The following is a 17962-nucleotide window of genomic DNA, read 5'->3' on the forward strand; positions in this document are numbered from 1 at the left end:
CCGGCTTCCCCGGAGGCTTTGAAAGCCGCGGAGGGGCTCCGGCGGGGGAGCAGCCCAGGCGCGCCTGGGATGCCCCCCCGCCGGCTTCCCCCGAGGCTTTGAAAGCCGCGGAGGGGCTCCGGCGGGGGAGCAGCCCAGGCGCGCCTGGGATGCCCCCCCGCCGGCTTCCCCGGAGGCTTTGAAAGCCGCGGAGGGGCTCCGGCGGGGGAGCAGCCCAGGCGCGCCTGGGATGCCCCCCCGCCGGCTTCCCCCGAGGCTTTGAAAGCCGCGGAGGGGCTCCGGCGGGGGAGCAGCCCAGGCGCGCCTGGGATGCCCCCCCGCCGGCTTCCCCGGAGGCTTTGAAAGCCGCGGAGGGGCTCCGGCGGGGGAGCAGCCCAGGCGCGCCTGGGATGCCCCCCCGCCGGCTTCCCCCGAGGCTTTGAAAGCCGCGGAGGGGCTCCGGCGGGGGAGCAGCCCAGGCGCGCCTGGGATGCCCCCCCGCCGGCTTCCCCGGAGGCTTTGAAAGCCGCGGAGGGGCTCCGGCAGGGGAGCAGCCCAGGCGCGCCTGGGATGCCCCCCCGCCGGCTTCCCCCGAGGCTTTGAAAGCCGCGGAGGGGCTCCGGCGGGGGAGCAGCCCAGGCGCGCCTGGGATGCCCCCCCGCCGGCTTCCCCGGAGGCTTTGAAAGCCGCGGAGGGGCTCCGGCGGGGGAGCAGCCCAGGCGCGCCTGGGATGCCCCCCCGCCGGCTTCCCCGGAGGCTTTGAAAGCCGCGGAGGGGCTCCGGCGGGGGAGCAGCCCAGGCGCGCCTGGGATGCCCCCCCGCCGGCTTCCCCGGAGGCTTTGAAAGCCGCGGAGGGGCTCCGGCGGGGGAGCAGCCCAGGCGCGCCTGGGATGCCCCCCCGCCGGCTTCCCCGGAGGCTTTGAAAGCCGCGGAGGGGCTCCGGCGGGGGAGCAGCCCAGGCGCGCCTGGGATGCCCCCCCGCCGGCTTCCCCCGAGGCTTTGAAAGCCGCGGAGGGGCTCCGGCGGGGGAGCAGCCCAGGCGCGCCTGGGATGCCCCCCCGCCGGCTTCCCCCGAGGCTTTGAAAGCCGCGGAGGGGCTCCGGCGGGGGAGCAGCCCAGGCGCGCCTGGGATGCCCCCCCGCCGGCTTCCCCGGAGGCTTTGAAAGCCGCGGAGGGGCTCCGGCGGGGGAGCAGCCCAGGCGCGCCTGGGATGCCCCCCCGCCGGCTTCCCCCGAGGCTTTGAAAGCCGCGGAGGGGCTCCGGCGGGGGAGCAGCCCAGGCGCGCCTGGGATGCCCCCCCGCCGGCTTCCCCGGAGGCTTTGAAAGCCGCGGAGGGGCTCCGGCGGGGGAGCAGCCCAGGCGCGCCTGGGATGCCCCCCCGCCGGCTTCCCCCGAGGCTTTGAAAGCCGCGGAGGGGCTCCGGCGGGGGAGCAGCCCAGGCGCGCCTGGGATGCCCCCCCGCCGGCTTCCCCGGAGGCTTTTTAAAGTTTTGGTAACCGCTACTTCGCGGTTCGACCATCGCGGATTCATAATGTAATGAAAAAAGTCCGCGAAGTCGTGAATCCGCGATAGTCGAACCGCGAAGTAGCGAGGGTTCACTGTATATCTATATACAGGGTTGCTTAAAATATCCAGGCAAACTTCCATTTATCTTTATAGAGCCACGTCTTTTTGTTTATTTACAGCCTTTGCCTGTTTGAGGCAGAGGGCAGACCTGGCCTTACAGGGCCAGCCTATGCTGACACAAAGAGACACATTCCATAGCAGAGCTCCTCCTTCTCATATAGAAATGGGGATTAGCCATCTTCTTGACAGCCTTTCCTATACCCTCTCCTTGGTGCCAGGGATCTATACCTGGGAATAAGGTTTATAATTATGTTCAGTGCACGCAGGGTGTGTTTAGACTACAGGTTTTTTGTTTTTTTTAAAGTGGCCTTTTTTTGAAAAAAACTTCCCCTACGGCTAGACTGCTGCCACATTCTTTGAAAGTAAATCGAAAGAACGCGGCAATTTTTTCAACTGCGGAAATCCTTGTTTTACGAGGAAGAATGCCTTTTTTCAAAAGTGTTCTTTCTAAAAAAGGCACTATGTAATGCAAACTGTGCTTTTTTGAAAGAGAGCATCCAGTCTGCCTGGGTGCTCTCTTTCAGAAAAGCGGCTCACTTTTTCGAAAGTACTGGCTGTAGTCTAGATGCTGTCTTTTGAAAGAGGTTTGTTGTCTAGACGTACCCGCACAGGGAAGTGAGATAAAACAGAAATAGTCTGGCAGGAAGCTCACAGCATAACATTACTCTAATGAGAATTCACAGGCTATGTCTAGACTACAGGTTTTTTGCACAAGATCTTGGAAGAGATCTTTCACAAAAACTTCTTGCGCAAGAGCGCATCCACACTGCAAAAGCGCATCGGAAAAGCGATGCGCTTTTATGAAAGAGCGTCCAGACTGCATGGATGCTCTCTTGAAAATAAGCACTGATTGGTATGCACAGAATGGGCACCTATGCTTTTTCCTCTTTCTGCACAAAACCCGTCTTTTTCCCTGTCCCCACATGCCTTTTTGTGAAAGAACTCTTTCATAAAACGGCTTATTCCTTGTAGAAAGACGAATATCAATTGCGCAAAAACCCCGCTGTTCTTTCGATTCTTTTGCGCAAAAACGTGCTGGAGGTGTGGATGCTCCGCGAGTTTTTGCGGAAAAACTACCACTGTAGTGTAGTCTTAGCCGCAGTGATTACACTCAGGAGCCTAAAACCAGGGAGAGAGGAAACAGGATGCTCATTTAGGCAGGAGACACCACTCACCCCACCATGCTTTAAGTTGGCTCTTTCCAAACTAACTCTGATTGCAAACTTTCTCACAGAGCCCCCTAGCCCAGAAGTGGGCAAGAGGCAGCTAGCAGGCCAGATCTGTCCTGCCAAGCCACTGTATCCATGCCAAGCAGCTGTATCCAGCCTGCAGCCATCTCGCCCGCACCCTTACTACAGAGCAGCTCATGCTGTTTTAAACAGCTGGCTGCTCATTGCTCCGCAAACTGGGGAGGGATAGGAGAATTTGTGTGCTGTCCCTGCCCCCAGCAAAATCTCTCAGCTCCCATTGGCCAGTTTCCCATTGGCCTCCCCTCCGTTTGCTGAGGTCTATGAATTCCATACATAGGTCCCTAACTTTCCTATGCACTGTAGCTTCTCGCAACCCCATGAGGCTGGGCAGTCACGTCCCACTTCCTTCCAGGATGGCAGGTGTAACATACATGGTAGAAAAATGCAAATGCCAGCCCTCCTTAGCCCAGCCCAGGGCCTTGCCCACGAGGGCCTCGTCTTTCTTCAGGGGGAAATTAGCTCATGCTACACCCATCCCTATGGGCCAGATTCTGCCTGGCCTCACATGGGTGTGCACTGGGAAGGGACAGTGTAAGGAGCCTTCCTCCCACCCTGCTGCAGCCTGTGTAAAGGCTGCTACTCACAGTGCCAAGCCCTGCATTCTGGGAACAGAGGAATGGGGAAGGGTGAACTGGAAGGGGACCGGGGATGGCTAGCTGAGTGGAGGGCTGTAAACTGTGCTTACAGGGGGCACAAGTAACAGGTACCCTGCCTCTTTGTGCTCCTGGCAAGCTATTTACTGGGGTCCTGGCTATTTCCAATAGACCTGCTTTACTTTTATGTGTTTTATAGCTTGTTGTGAAAATTCATTTTGATCAGAAGCTTAACGTCTGCCTTTAGCTAATGCTTTATTTACCAGTGTTAAAGAAACATGGCCTCTTTAAGTGGAAGTAAGAAAAGTGTTTACTGGACCAGGCTTTCTTGTGCCTGCATAAATCAAAACTGGTTTTCAGGTTTGTTGGGGCCTTTTTTAAAGCTAAACTTGGCAAGTGAAGTGTTCCGTATTTAAAAGTAAATTCTGGTTTGTGTCTGATTCGGGTGTAAACCCTTTGCAACTCATTTCACTGCAAGTCTTCCAGGTTACATGGGTGTATCAGAGATCAGAATCTGTCCCAAATTCTGACCTTTAGAAGATACATGGGTTTAAGTGTAAAATGTCAATGATCTCTGCAAATGACCAAATAGACTCAGCTGTTTCTCAGCTCTCTTGGCGCAAGATTCCTGCATCTGTACTTCTAATGAACATGGGCAGCATTCGGCCATGTGTACAGCCATAGCTAGATCACTAGTGAAGTGTGTTTGTGCGTTGTTCAAGAGTAAATAATGCAGCAGCATAGAACTGGCGAGCATCTGGAAAATCCACATACACCAATGGGAAACCAATATAACTGAGCTCTCTGGGAAATTTTGATTCTACAGTATTCCTGTGTTCAGGCCTGTCAACCGTGGGGATGGGGCAAAGAGGGCAACTGCCCCAGGACCCAGGTATTCAAAGGGGCCCAGGGCACTCGACCACCATTGCTGCTCCCAGGCCCTTTAAATCCCCAATGGAGCCCTGTGCAGCACTCTGCAGCTCCCCGGGTGGCGTGCTCCGGAAAGCACTGGGAGAGGGGTGGTGCTGAGGGATTGCTTCTGCCCAAGGCTGCCCTTCTCCATCTTACCCAAGGGCCTGGCAAGTCTGTCAGCTGGCTTGCCTGTGGTACCATTATTTTAGTGCCAATGAGTCTTTTCTGCTCATTTAACATCAAGGGCTAACGCTGTGATACCGCCCAGTGTAAGACCCAGCGTGGCAGCAGCACAGTCCCCCATAGCAAGCACTGGGAGGCATCCTGCTTCCGACAAGCACAGTGCCTCCCAGATCTTCCCCTAGCTGCATGGCAGAAGTAATTTTCGACACCCCTGAAAGGCTGTGGCCTACTGCGCTCCAGGCAGCCAGCCAGTTCCACTGGAAGGAGTGTGTGTGTTTGCAGGCCTGCCAATTGGGAGTGGGAGGCATAAAGGGAGCAGTTGCCCCAAGACCTGGTGATTCAGAAGGGCTAGTGGTGCCCTTTAAATTGTTTCTGGAGCTAGGGATGTAAGCAACTAGTCGACTATCCAATAAGCAAAAGCGTATCGGATAATCAACTAGTCCCTTGACTAGTCGCTTCCCCCCGCCGCCCCTATTAGAGGCAGCAGCAGCGAGGGAGGGCAGGGCAGGAGAGGGTGCTGGGAAGAGCTGGCTTAAAAGCCAGTTCCCTCCAGTACCGTCTCCACAGGAGGCAGGGGAGATGGGGCGGGAGGTAGCAGGGGCTAGGTGTGAGCTGGGAATCAGCTGATTCCTGGCTCACACTGAGTCCCAGATGCTGCGCCTCTGATTTTGAATGTATTAAGAGCCTGCAGGGGGGCTGAGAGCTAACGTCACTGCGGCTCCATCGACTAGTCAATTAGTTGATTAAATAAAATTTAACATCCCTAGCTGGAGCACGGCGGCACGGGGTGTGCTGGGTAGCGCTAAGGGCTGGCTGGGAGGAGGGGTGTGACATGTTCCAGGCGGTGGTGAGGGCTGGCTGTTCTCAGTCCCACCCCTTCCACAAATAGCCCTGCCCCTTCCAGGAGTGCAGAGCGGGCCTCCCTGTGTGCATGCAAGCCTGTCTTCCTACCTTTTGCTCCCGGGGGAAAGCAACTTGGCACTAGCCTTTGTGACCTCTGAAATCAATGGCTGCAATTGTAGCTCTCCCTTATTCAGGGCAGGCAAGAGGCTGGGGTTGACTTTGGTCCTAGTCCCAGCCACAGCCTAGCCCTGTATGAACAGCAGATTATCTGCGCACTAGACACTTTTGAAAAATCTGTTCCTTGGCTGTACAGAAACAAAGTTGCTAAAAGCTTCCAGAAAGCACCAGTGCAGGCTAATCAGCCGGTCTAGGGGATTGGTAAAGGGATCCAGAGCTTTGTAGGTCTGGGTTTCCATTTCAAATCCACTGCAAGTTAGTATTGTCTAAAAGTCAGAACTCGGCAGGTGTTGGGTGGCTTCAGTTAAATGCCTTCATGGTCTCGATCTGGTTTATGGAGCAAACTGGGAATGGGGGGATGGAACTGCATGGCGAGGCCCAGCCCCAGAAGCTCCTTGTGCGGGAGGCAGGGGCTGCACTGGTCAGCCCCGGCAAGGCTCCTGGGTGAAGGGGGAGGCGCAGAGGCAGGACCACTGGTTGGCACAGTTCCGTCCCCCCATTTGGCACTGGTATTGAGGGGAGAGGTTTGAGGGTAGAGGGGCCACTTATGAAGAGCTCTGCCCCCCACACAGTGTGGCCACCCCCCTGTGGTCACTCTGCAGTATAACTGTCTCCTGTACTCATTGCCTCCAGTGGTCATTGAGGAGCATAGCTGTCCCTGCTGTCAGGCCCCTCCCTCTCCGTGTTACGGAAAACAATCCAATTCCAGGCACCCCCCATTTTCCTGGCACAACCGGACTCTGACCCTGCTTTTAAGATAAGAGAAAGTTGCATACCAAATCTGGTGATCCTAGCTCTTACTGTGTCGGAGGAGTTCATACTGTGTCGGAGGACTTCAAACAGACTCACAGACAGAAGGACGGACTCGCGGACAGACAGATGCACAAACTCTCTAAAATATATAAATAGATGAAGCCCAGGCAGTGAAGAAGATTTATAAAGGATCAGACATAAAAAAAAATAAATAACTTTAAAAGAACCCAAAAATGTCTTCACTAATGAGTCAGGAGCATGAATGGCGGAATAGCTTCTGCTGCAGCATAAAGATGAAAAAAGGACAGCAATGGGATTTTAAAAGGGAAGTCTCCCCCAACTTAAATAAACAACGAGGAGTTCTTTGGTACCTTAGGGTATGTCTACACTACAGTGCTAATTCGAACTAACTTAATTCGAATTAGTTAATTCGAACTAAGCTAATTCAAACCAGTGCATCTAGACTAAAAAATTAGTTCGAATTAGCGTTTTGCTAATTCGAACTGGCATGTCCACACTGAGTGGACCCTGAACTGAGGTTAAGGATGGCCGGAAGCAGTGCCGGCAGGGCATCAGATTAGGACTTAGAGTGTGGAGCTGCTGCCTCAGGCTAGCCGAGGGCTGTGCTTAAAGGGACCCGACCCCCACCCCGGACAGACAGTTCTCAGGGGTGCCCCGCTTGCAAAGCAGTCCTGGCTTGGAGTGCCCTGAGTGCCCACACTCGGCACATCACAGCACTCGGCCATCAGCCCGGCTGCACTTGCCGCAGGCTGCCATCCGGAGGTGGGGGTCAATCAAGGGGCTTCAGGAGAGCTTCCACCCCGAGAAGCCCGCAGAGCCACCCCAGTCCTCCCCATCGGGGGCTCGTACCCCATTCCTCCCTCACCTCCTTCCACTTACCCCTCCCTAGCCCCCCTTCCTGATGTACAAAATAAAGAAAACGTGTGGTCAAAAATAGAATCTCTCTTTATTGAACAAAACTCAGGGAGACTGGGAAAAGGAGGTGGGAGATGGGAAGAGAGAGGGTGGGAGAGGGGAGGGCAACTACAATATCAGGGATTTGGAACAGGTCCCATATGAAGAGAGGATAAAGAGACTGGGACTTCTCAGCTTAGAAAAGAGGAGACTGAGGGGGGATATGATAGAGGTCTATAAAAGCATGAGTGGTGTGGAGAAGGTGCATAAAGAAAAGTTCTTCATTAGTTCCCATAATAGAAGGACTAGAGGACACCAAAGGAAAGGAATGGGTAGCAGGCTTCAAACTAATAACAGAAAGTTCTTCTTCACAAAGCAAATAGTCAACCTGTGGAACTCCTTGCTGCAGGAGGCTGTGAAGGCTAGAAATAAAACAGAGGTTAAAGAGAAGTTAGATAATGTCATGGAGGTTGGGTCCATGGAGTGCTATTAGCCAGGGGGTAGGAGTGGGGTCCCTGCCCAAGGTTTGTGGAAGGCTGGAGAGGGATGGCACGAGACAAATGGCTTGGTTATTGTCTTTGGTCCATCCCCTCCAGGGTCCCTAGTGTTGGCCGCTGTTGACAGACAGGCTACTGGGCTAGATGGACTTTGGTCTGACCCAGTACAGCCATTGTAAGCTCAGGGCTCAGGGTCGGGGGTCTCAGTGGACCAGCTTGATTTTCATGCACACCTGCTCCTGGGTGGCCAGGCTGGCAGCTATCCTGCCCAAGCCGGCCACTGTCCTGTGCCTAGTGCGGACGTTGTGGATGAGGTCCATGATCTCCGCACTAGATCAGGCGGGCGCCCGCCTCTTGCAGACCCGGGCAGGCTCCCGGGAGCCGCCAGCCTGGTCCCGGGAAGAGGCGGAGGGCTGGGAGGGAGCGGGTGGCTGGCTCGAGCCGTGCCAGGTGCAGGGTCTGCTGGCTGGGTGCTAGCAGGCTTGCACCTGGCATGGGCACCGTAGCCAGCCCGTGCCCCTTTAAAGGCTCCGGGGCCGGGAGGAGGGCAGACAAGTTTCCCTGGTGGTGCCCAGAGTGGCCACCAGGGAAAGCTGGGGAGGGCTAGCCTCCCACTAGTTCGAATTAAGGGGCTACACAGCCCTTAATTCGAACTAGCTAATTCGAACTAGGCTTAGTCCTCGTAAAATGAGGTTTACCTAGTTCGAACTAAGCGCTCCGCTAGTTCGAATTAAGTTCGAACTAGTGGAGCGCTAGTGTAGCGCCTATCAAAGTTAATTCGAACTAACGTCTGTTAGTTCGAATTAACTTTGTAGTGTAGACATACCCTTAAAGACTAACAGATTTACTTGGGCATACGCTTTTGTGGGTAAAAAAACATTTTGTCAGATGCTTTGGAGATGCATCCCGTAGTTTCAGATGGTTTTATGTTGCCTGTACTAGGATATTTTACATAAATGGTCTACCGGAGCTAACCCTAGTGTAGCGCTTTCAGGGGGGCTAACAGAAGATGCCCTAATGTAGACAAGGTTCCTGCCTGCACAGGGTTTTTAACATCTGCCATTCAGACCAGTTCAGTGTAGGACAAGAAAACATGGGCTATGTCTAGACTGGCATGATTTTCCGCAAATGCTTTTAACGGAAAAGTTTTTCTATTAAAAGCATTTGCGGAAAAGAGCGTCTAGATTGGCACGGACGCTTTTTGCGGAAAAGCGTCCGTGCCAATCTAGATGCGGTTTTGCACAAGAAAGCCCTGATCGTCATTTTCGCCATCGGGGCTTTTTTGCGCAAAACAGTTTTTAGCTGTATACACTGGCCGTTTTGTGCAAAAACATTTCCAGAAAAGGGCTTTTGCCCTAACAGGAACGTCAAAACATTTGCACAAGAAGCACTGATTTCGGACAGTAGATCGTCAGTGCTTTTGCGCAAAATCAAGCGGCCAGTGTAGACAGCTGGCAAGTTTTTGCACAAAAGCGGTCGCTTTTGCGGAAAAACTTGCCAGTCTAGACGCAGCCACGGTGTTTTAAAAATGCCAGAGGAGCACTGTCTATGCTCGTTGCTCGGGCACCCTCTCGCCCAGCTGCACTTGATGTTAGCAACCCCGGGAAATTTTGACTAGTACATGGGTTCTTACCCCAAAGAGGGGGTCGCAAACCCATTTCAAGGGGGTCACCCCGGCTGGCATTAGACTTACTGCGGCCTGGAGCCACAGCCCAAGCCTGAATCCAAAACTCAAGCCCTACCGCCATGGGTTTCAGCCTCAGAGTGTCAGCCTGAGGCGGGGGGCCCAACTTAAAGGCCCCACAGCTGTGGTCAATGCCCCTTGGGTTTTGGCTTTGCTCCCTTCCCCTCTCTGCTGCTTGGGGGGGCTCAGGCTTCGGTCCCCCTTCCTGGGGGTCGAGTAGTAATTGTTGTTGTCAGAAGGGGGTTACAGAGCAATGGTGTTTGAGAGTCCCTGGGGATAGCGTGTGGCCAGCCACCAGCTATTGACCAATTAATCCTGCTGCCCCAGGCTGCCACTGCAGGGCTGCCAGCTCCTCTGACACACAACGCGGAGGGAACACACCGCTCAGGACTTCCAATCATCCTCCCCACTTCCAGCGCATCCCAGACCCGGCGAGTGACAGGGGGCCCCGGGCAGAGTCCGATGAATTTCTCCGGCAGCGCTATGCCACTTAGCATGGCTTTTTGTGAAGGGCAGGCAGGGTAATTCAGGCAAATACAATGGGCTGTTCATTCTTTCCTGTGATTGACTGCAGCAGACAGTGGGCAACCTCCTTCCCCTCCTCCTGCATTCTCCCCGCTCCTGGAAAAGGGCCCCTGGAAAAGAGGACACAGCAGCAGCCTGTGTCATTCAGAGCAGGAGCCTCCGCTTAGGTGCTGCTGCAGCTCCCAGTTCCGCTGCGCCTGCTGTGGCCAGGGCTGCTGCAGAGAGAGAGTCTCAGGGCGGGACATTATGACGCACCCTATTGGTATTAGTACACTTCACCTTCTATTTATAGACACTCCCCAGACCGCAGCAGCTCTCTGGCTGGCTCTGGCTCAGCACAGAAGGAAAAAAGAAATGCTGTAAATAAAGCAGCTTCCCAAGTGTGACATTCCCCAGTGCAGCAAGATTTCTGCCTGTCTGCTGCCGAGCACACAGCAGCTTTCTCCTGGAAGCCCAGCGTTAAACATGCTGACCAGTCCGTGTTGGGTTGTTTTTTTTCTCTCCTTGGAGAATAAGCACAGCCTGGTTGGTTTTCCTTTTCCAGTCAGTTTTGTTTTCCAGCGCAGTGTTGTTTGGGTTTCTAAAACACATCAGGCTTTACAGCTATTGTAAGAAATAATGGAAAGCATTCTGTTTTCATTTAAGGCTTGGCAAAACCTCCTAAAAACGAATCCTCTTTGACACCCGTCAGTGGCTCACGCTTTTCTCTCTCTCAGCTTCAAGCTCTTTCTGTTCCTATCGGTCTGCTCTTGTCTCATATTATGTTGCTCCCCCCCCCCCACTGCACACCTCCTTAGTTCTGCCAGCAATACCTGTTTCATACGTCAGTTTTGCACACAAATCTGTACCTGTTATGCATTGAGCATCCTCGCTGGACTTATCAATAGAGTCATTTTCCTCTTGGCCTTTAGATCCCTGCTCAAGTCCCATCTTGGCTCCAACACTCTAAGCTTGCTTTATCTATTTATTATCGTTTATTTTAATAAGAGTCATTTGTGTCTATAAAAATCACTCTATGTGATGGTTTCCCTTTCCCCCAGTCTTTCATGTCACCTGCCCTGCAGCTGGCTTTTGCTCGTGCAGATCCTCCTACCTGTGCAGCGCATACAAAGCCAGGGGTTCATTTGTACAGAAGCACCTGTAAAATCAGACCTTTATACTGACATTTCTATGGGGCAGGAACTGTGTGTGCATTTGTACAACACCCAGCGTAATGACTCTGATCTGGATGGGGAGCCTTTATGTGTCACAGCAACGTAAATCAGTTTTGAAGAATTCTTCTTGACCACTTGTGAGTAGCTTTTTATAGATTGACAAAATACCATATAAAGTATAAAAGTACAAGGAAAGTATTAAAGAAAACAATTAACATTATCAACACAAAATGGAGAAGTAAAAACTTATAGTTAGATTGACAGGGTCTAAGCCAGAAGGGACCATTGTGATAATCTAGTCCAGTGGCTTTCAACCTTTTTTCATTTGCAGAACCCTAAACATTTTGCAGCCCCCTTTGGAAAACGTAGACTTTGAAGACTCCTAGGAATCCATGGACCACAGGTTGAAAGCCACTGAACTAGTTTGATCTCATATATAACACAGGTCATAGAACTTCCTCAAAATAATTCCTAGAGCAGATGTTATAGAAAAACATCCAAACTTGATTTAAAAATTGCCGATGATGGACAATCAACCATAACTCTTGGTTAACTGTTCCAATGATTAATTACCCTCACTGTTCAATATCTGCTTTATTTCCAGTCTGAATTTGCCTAACTTCAATTTCTGGCCATTGGATCATGTTATTAAGCAAGTCAGATGAAAAACTGAGATGAGTTAGGGGCTGCTACGCTTGTATGTGTCCTATGAATTTAACAAAAAATGTTCAGGAAATTTGCCATAGGAATCATTTCTAGGTAGGAAATTTCTGCATGGACAGGTGACCCTGATTTATAACAAAGGTGCTAGGGAGCAACTCTGTCTAGACCCTTTATACAAAATTAAAGAAGTTTGCTTTTCCAGCTATTTTGGCATATTAGTCATGGGTCTACTTGAGGCAACTGATGCATCATGCTACCTTCACCCCCTGGAGAGGAAATGTGTCTAGAGCAGGTGTTCTCAGCCTTTTTCTTTCGGAGGCCCCTCCAACAGGCTGTCTAAACTCCAAGGCCCACCTATTCCACAGCAACAGTTTTTCTGCATATAAAAGCCAAGCCAGCATTAGGGGGGAACAAGCAAGACAGTAGCTGGGGGTCCCACACCACAAAGGGGCCTTGCCAAGCTAAGTTGTTCAGGCTTCAGTGTCAATCATCGGTGGCAGGGCTTTGGCCCCACATGGTGAGGCTTTGGCTTTTTGCCCTGAGCCCCAGCAAGTCTAATGCCAGCCCAGCTTGGCAGCATCCCTGAAACCTGCTTGTGGCCCCGCCAATGGGCTCCAGACCTTTGGTTGACAGCCACTGCTCTTAAATTAGTGGCTCCCAACCTTTTTCATACCGTGGACCGGCAAACCCATTCACCGCTGACTGGTAGCATTTTATTTGCATGTTGCATATTCATTATTCAAATAATGAACATGCAAATAAAATGTAACCAATCTGCCAAAAGCCCTGGGCCCCAGAGCCGCTGCAGCCAGCTTCAGCTCTGGCAGTCACCACATGGCGCTGCCTGCACCAGCTGTTTGCGGCAGTGCTGGGGCAACCCTGACCCCTTGAGTCCCCCAGTGCCAGCCCTAACCCCTAGAACTGCCCTCCTCTTTACTTCCTCTCAGTGCCAGCAACTGACCCCAGAGTCTCCTACACCCACCCCTCCAGTGCCAGCCTCCTATTCCTTAGAGCTCCCACCACCACCACCACCAAAACTAGGGTTGCCAGGTGTCCGGTTTTGAACCGGACAGTCCGGTATTTGAGCTTTCTGTCCAGGAGACAAATTGAGAAAATACCGGACATATACATTTTATTATTATCATGAGTATCAGTACGTAGTTGCGTACCGCATGAGCATGTCTACCAGCCAGGCAGAATGCAGCTACGCAGTGGGAGGGGAGAGGTGGGGCAGGATGGAATCCCTGGGGCCGGACTCGCCTATGCACCCCGCCGGGACCGTGTGTGGGACAGGCAGCACCCCAGGATCTGCATGCGCCTGGGCCAGCCCCACTTCCTGCTGGCCGGTTCCCTGCCCCCCCCCCCCACCCGCACACCGCGCTCCACCCCAGCCAGCCCTGCTCCCCCCGACCCCGTTCCGGCCAGCCCTGCTCCCCGCCAGTTGGTTTCCTCCCTAATCTCCCCTGGCCGGCCCTGCTCCCCCCTCCCAACCAGCCCTGCTCCCCACTGGCCAGTTCCCCCTGATCTCCTCCGGCCAGCTCTGCTCCCCCGACCCTCTCCTGACTAGCCCCTCTCTCCCCACGGCCGGTTCCTCCCCACCCCCCATCTGAGATCAAGTGTGTCTGGTATTTTTGTCAATACCATCTGGCAGCTCTAACCAGAACCCTCCTGTGCCAGCCCCCCCTCTCCAATATTAGCTCTGTCCCCATACCTCCCTGGTGCCAGCTCTGCTCTCATAGTCCCTGCACTACTAGCCCTGCCTCTAGAGCCCCCCAGTGCCAGCTCCCCATCCCGGGTGCCTTAGTACCCTCAGTGCCAGGCTCCACATGACCCTCCTGCTGTGCAGCAAACCACTCGTGTGTCCGGGAGTAGACCCCGCCCCTGCCTGATGCTGGTTGACTGAGAGGTGGGGCAGGACACATCTCTCCCAACAGCCACAGTGGAAGGGGAGGCGCTGGGTGGTGCACCCCAGCCCTGGCCTCCAGAGCCACCGTGGCTTAGCAGCCAGCAGTTCACGGCCCAGCACCAGTCTGCAGCTCAGCGGTTAGGAACCATTGCTCTAAAGGATCAGGCACACTGTCAGAATTTAGGAGGAGCGAGTTCTATTCCTTACTCGGTCAGGGCATGTCTACCCTAGGAAATTATTTTGAAATAATAATAACTCCCGAAATAATATTTTTGAAATTGCGAGTCCACACTACAGGGAAGCCTTGAATTAGTCAGAGGCAGGCTTTGTTAAATTGGATGTGCTACCTTGACTTAGAGCCCCAGGAAGCACTGGGGAGTAATTAGTTTGAATTACTCTGCGGAGTAGTTATTTCGAAACAGCAGCACCAGAGTGTCCACGCTAACACTATTTCAAAATAACTATTTCGAAATTAGTGTTATTCCTCATGGAAAGCAGGAGTTATTATTTTAAAATAATGGGCTTGGTAGTGTGGATGTTCTGCTTGTTATTTCAAAATAAGGGGAGTGATTTTGAAAAAACTCCCTAGTGTAGACCAGGGCTCACTGGCCTGCAGTATGACCACAGGTAAAATAATTCCCCTCTTGGTACCTCTTTCCCCCTCCCACTCTTTGTCCTGTCTCTTAAGCTTGTAGACTCTTCAGATCTCAAGAAGAGCTTTGGAAGCTTGAAAATTTGTGTCTCTTCCAACTGAAGTTGGTCCAATGAAAGATATGACCTCACCAATGTTCCCTCTAATCTCTTCCACTTATGTGTGGATTTTTTTTCCATCTTTGTGTGGAATCAATTTTTATGTGCACCGAGGCTCGTGTGAATGTGCACCACCAATAGAAACACAAAATTAGCTGTGGGCGCTCTGCAAATCAGCTGGGCAGCACTTATACTTCTCCTGAGCAGTCGCACAAGCACATAGCTTACAGGGAACGCTCACCCACCTTGTCTCTGTTATACTGAGACCAACAAGGATACAACAACACTGCAAAGAAGAAAAAGACATAGTTATTGCAAGTGTCAGGTTTCATCCTGGAGTTGTCACTTTTCTTTACAAGCACCACTCTGGTCACTTTTTAAACTTCTAAAATTCCCTTTTAATAGGAAACTTTCCCAGCCTGCATTTCTCATCTTTGGTCCTTTAAATTTAATATAGACAAGCAGCTGTAGCTTTAAGGAGGCTATTTGGCACTTGGCTGTTGCTTGCTGCTTCTCCTCCCCTCCTCCCACCTTCTCTTCCAGCTGGTCAGTTTTCCTATGATATTTTCCCTCTTTTAGCAGTGAGCCATACTATGGGCTAAATTGTGGCGGGTCTGTTTGAGCTGCATGGAATAGGGAACAAGTAAGGAATTTCTCCCTTTCTAAAGGCCTCCCAGAATCACAGTCTCTAGCTATGTCTACTCCGGTGGCTTCTTGCACAAGAACATCTTGCGCAAGGGTTCTTGTGCAAGAAGCCTTGCACAAGAAAACGTCCACACTGCCATGTGCGAGCTGTGCTTTTGCGCAAGAGCATCCATAGCAGTGTGGACGCTCTCTTGCGCAAGAAAGCTCCGATGGCCATTTTAGCCATAGGGCTTTCTTGCGCAAGAAACCCCTGCCTAGCGTCCGCACTCCCCTCTTGGGGAAGAGCCCCTGCGCAAGAGGGCTTACACTTGTTAAAAAAGAACATAGCTCTTGCGCAAGAAGCCCTCTCTTACCACGCCGTACTGTAAATCTTCTTGCACAAGAGGGGGTGGGCAGTGTGGATGCTCTGCGGATTCTTGCGCAAGAACGGCCATTCTTGCGCAAGAAGCCGCGAGTGTAGACATAGCCTCTGAGTTTAAGGGACTTCAGGGGCTGTTGCTGAGTTTTCCCCCTCCCCAAGAGTAAGAAAGTGGCTGAAAGTGGGGGGGAAGGGACAAACCTGGCTGGCTGCCCACGTTGGAGGGAGAATGCTACAACACTTAAAGGAGTACAGTGGACATTGCTTCCCTGGGTGAACTGAGGAACATCCAATGCAGATCAGAGCTTCTTCCAGGGATGATGGGACTCCTCACCACCACCAGTGCAGCACAAATATTAAGACCCAGTCATGAGCTGTATGAATCATAGAAGTTGCCTGAGTCCTGCATTGAGAACCACGTGGGACACGTTGGGGGTTCTCAGTGAAGCTCTGGAGACTAAATTGAACAAATTTGAGGCTGGACTAGTACAATTTTATGACATCTTTATAAGACTGCTTTAAAATCAGATTGTGCAGGAAAAATCATGTTGTTCTTCACTTCTCAGTTCTTACGTTTGGGGAAGATTCATTTATAAAAGTAAATTTCCCATCCATTAGCGTGGATCCAGATTTGACATTTCCATAGCATAATTAAGATAGAAACTTGCTTCACCCAGGCTGATGTATTCCTAACACCTTTCCTTTCACTTATATCCCACTTCCTATTCCCGTGTACAAGTAATTGGTAGCATCTGTAGTTAAATGTCTGAAGACTTTTTTCTATTATAAAATCCTGATTTTGAGGGATTGGAAACTAAACTCAGCAAATATGTCATAGTATATAACTTATTCCATGCATTTAGCCTGTTTGTTTGTCCATGAGCAGGTTACAATATGCTTGATTATTAGCTTTTTTATTTTATTTTTTTGTTAGGTGTTGTCTGTAACTAATGTTTGGCCAGTTGATCACTCACAAGCATCCAAGTTGTGAGTATATGTACCCCACACACCTAAGCTATGTCTACACTCGCGGCTTCTTGCGCAAGAACATCTTGCACAAGGGTTCTTGTTCAAGAAGTCTTGCGCAAGAAAACGTCCACACAGCCATGTGAGCGCTGTGCTTTTGCGCAAGAGCTCCCATGGCAATGTGGACGCTCTCTTGCACAAGAAAGCTCCAACGGCCATTTTAGCCATAGGGCTTTCTTGCGCAAGAAATCCCTGCCAAGCGTCCACACTGCCCTCTTGCGCAAGAGCTCCTGCGCAAGAGGGCTTACACCTGTTAAAAAAGAGCGTAGCTCTTGCGCATGAAGCCCTCTCTTACCACGCCGTCCTGTAAATTTCCTTCTGCAAGAGCGAGCGGACAGTGTAGACGCTCTGCGGATTCTTGCACAAGAACAGCAATACTTGCGCAAGAAGCCGCGAGTGTAGACATAGCCCTAGTGTGGTTACTGAGCAATGCAAGTGGTACCTAGACCACAGCAATAGCTAAGATCAAGAGACCTCTAGTCTACAGCAGGGCTGGGAGGCAGCTTGCTTTTAGCTCAAAAGGTAGAGGCTCTTATATTCTGCTTCAGAGATCCCAGGTTCAAATCCACATAGAGGCTCTAAGATTTGAGTTGTGCTGGCTAGTTGTTTATCACTGTTCTGGGAGCTGCACTATGCACTGTACAAACAGGAAAGAATGGGCAGTCTTCTAGCCTGTACTTGAGCTCTCTAGGAGCTAGAGCAGGGGTGGGGAACCTAACATCCGGGGGCCGGATGCGGTTCCCTGCTTGCTTGGATCTGGCCCCCAAGTCTCAGGTTCCCCCCAGCACTGGGGAGCCCGCGCTGGTGCTTCAGCTCCCCCAGACCTCCCATAGAGCTGAAGCATGCAAAATCTACTAGCCTAGGGCCGCCACCCCCCCAGGCTCTGGTGTACAAGGGGCATGTGAGGAGTGTCTTTCTCCTTCTCGGTCGGAAGTCACATCAGTCAGGGTTTTGGTTCCTTTTTGCTTCTCACTTCTGAGTGGCCCCTGACTGACTGATTTTTTTTTCTGTGGGTCAGTGGCCCCCAACCCAAAAAAAGATCGCCACCCTTGAGCTAGAGAAAGAAGAATATAAGTAAAAAGTGGTAATTGCCACATCTTGGAAACACAATGTTGTTGTTTCTTTTGTTACTTGCAGATAATCTGAATATATCTACAGCCTTGCCATACCAGATCAAGTTGATAGGTGTCATCATGCAGGAAGGTTTTCAAGAGGAATTTTCATGCAGATAATAATTTTCTCCTCTGGGGCCCGCGTTCTGTGTTGTGATCTGTATAGAAGGACTGCTGCAAGTTCTATGCAGGACTTCCTGAGTTGAACTGAATCCTACACTGAAAGCAGTTTGAGACCCAGAGAGCAATGCAGGAGATGAAGAAGTGCTGGCAGGAGAAGTGAACAAATGAAGTGCAGAGAAGATGAGTATGCGGGGGTGTGACACACGAACAGACAAGTGGATGAGGTGTGGAGTTTGGACACACGGATCAGATATACTGCTTTTGTTCCTTGTTTGGATGAATGTAACT

The 17962-nt window shown here is 51.8% G+C and overlaps 1 long non-coding RNA gene across 1 annotated transcript in view; it reads left to right on the plus strand.

Annotated features, from left to right (window-relative positions):
* Positions 1-17962, plus strand: part of LOC102444722 (uncharacterized) — a 121266-nt gene extending 103304 nt beyond the window's left edge. The window contains exon 8 of the long non-coding RNA XR_012903021.1: positions 17577-17962. This is a non-coding gene — a long non-coding RNA (uncharacterized LOC102444722). The remainder of the gene's footprint in view (positions 1-17576) is intronic.

The sequence above is a fragment of the Pelodiscus sinensis genome, chromosome 3 (genome assembly GCF_049634645.1).
Source record: "Pelodiscus sinensis isolate JC-2024 chromosome 3, ASM4963464v1, whole genome shotgun sequence".
Taxonomy (NCBI): Eukaryota; Metazoa; Chordata; order Testudines; family Trionychidae; genus Pelodiscus; species Pelodiscus sinensis.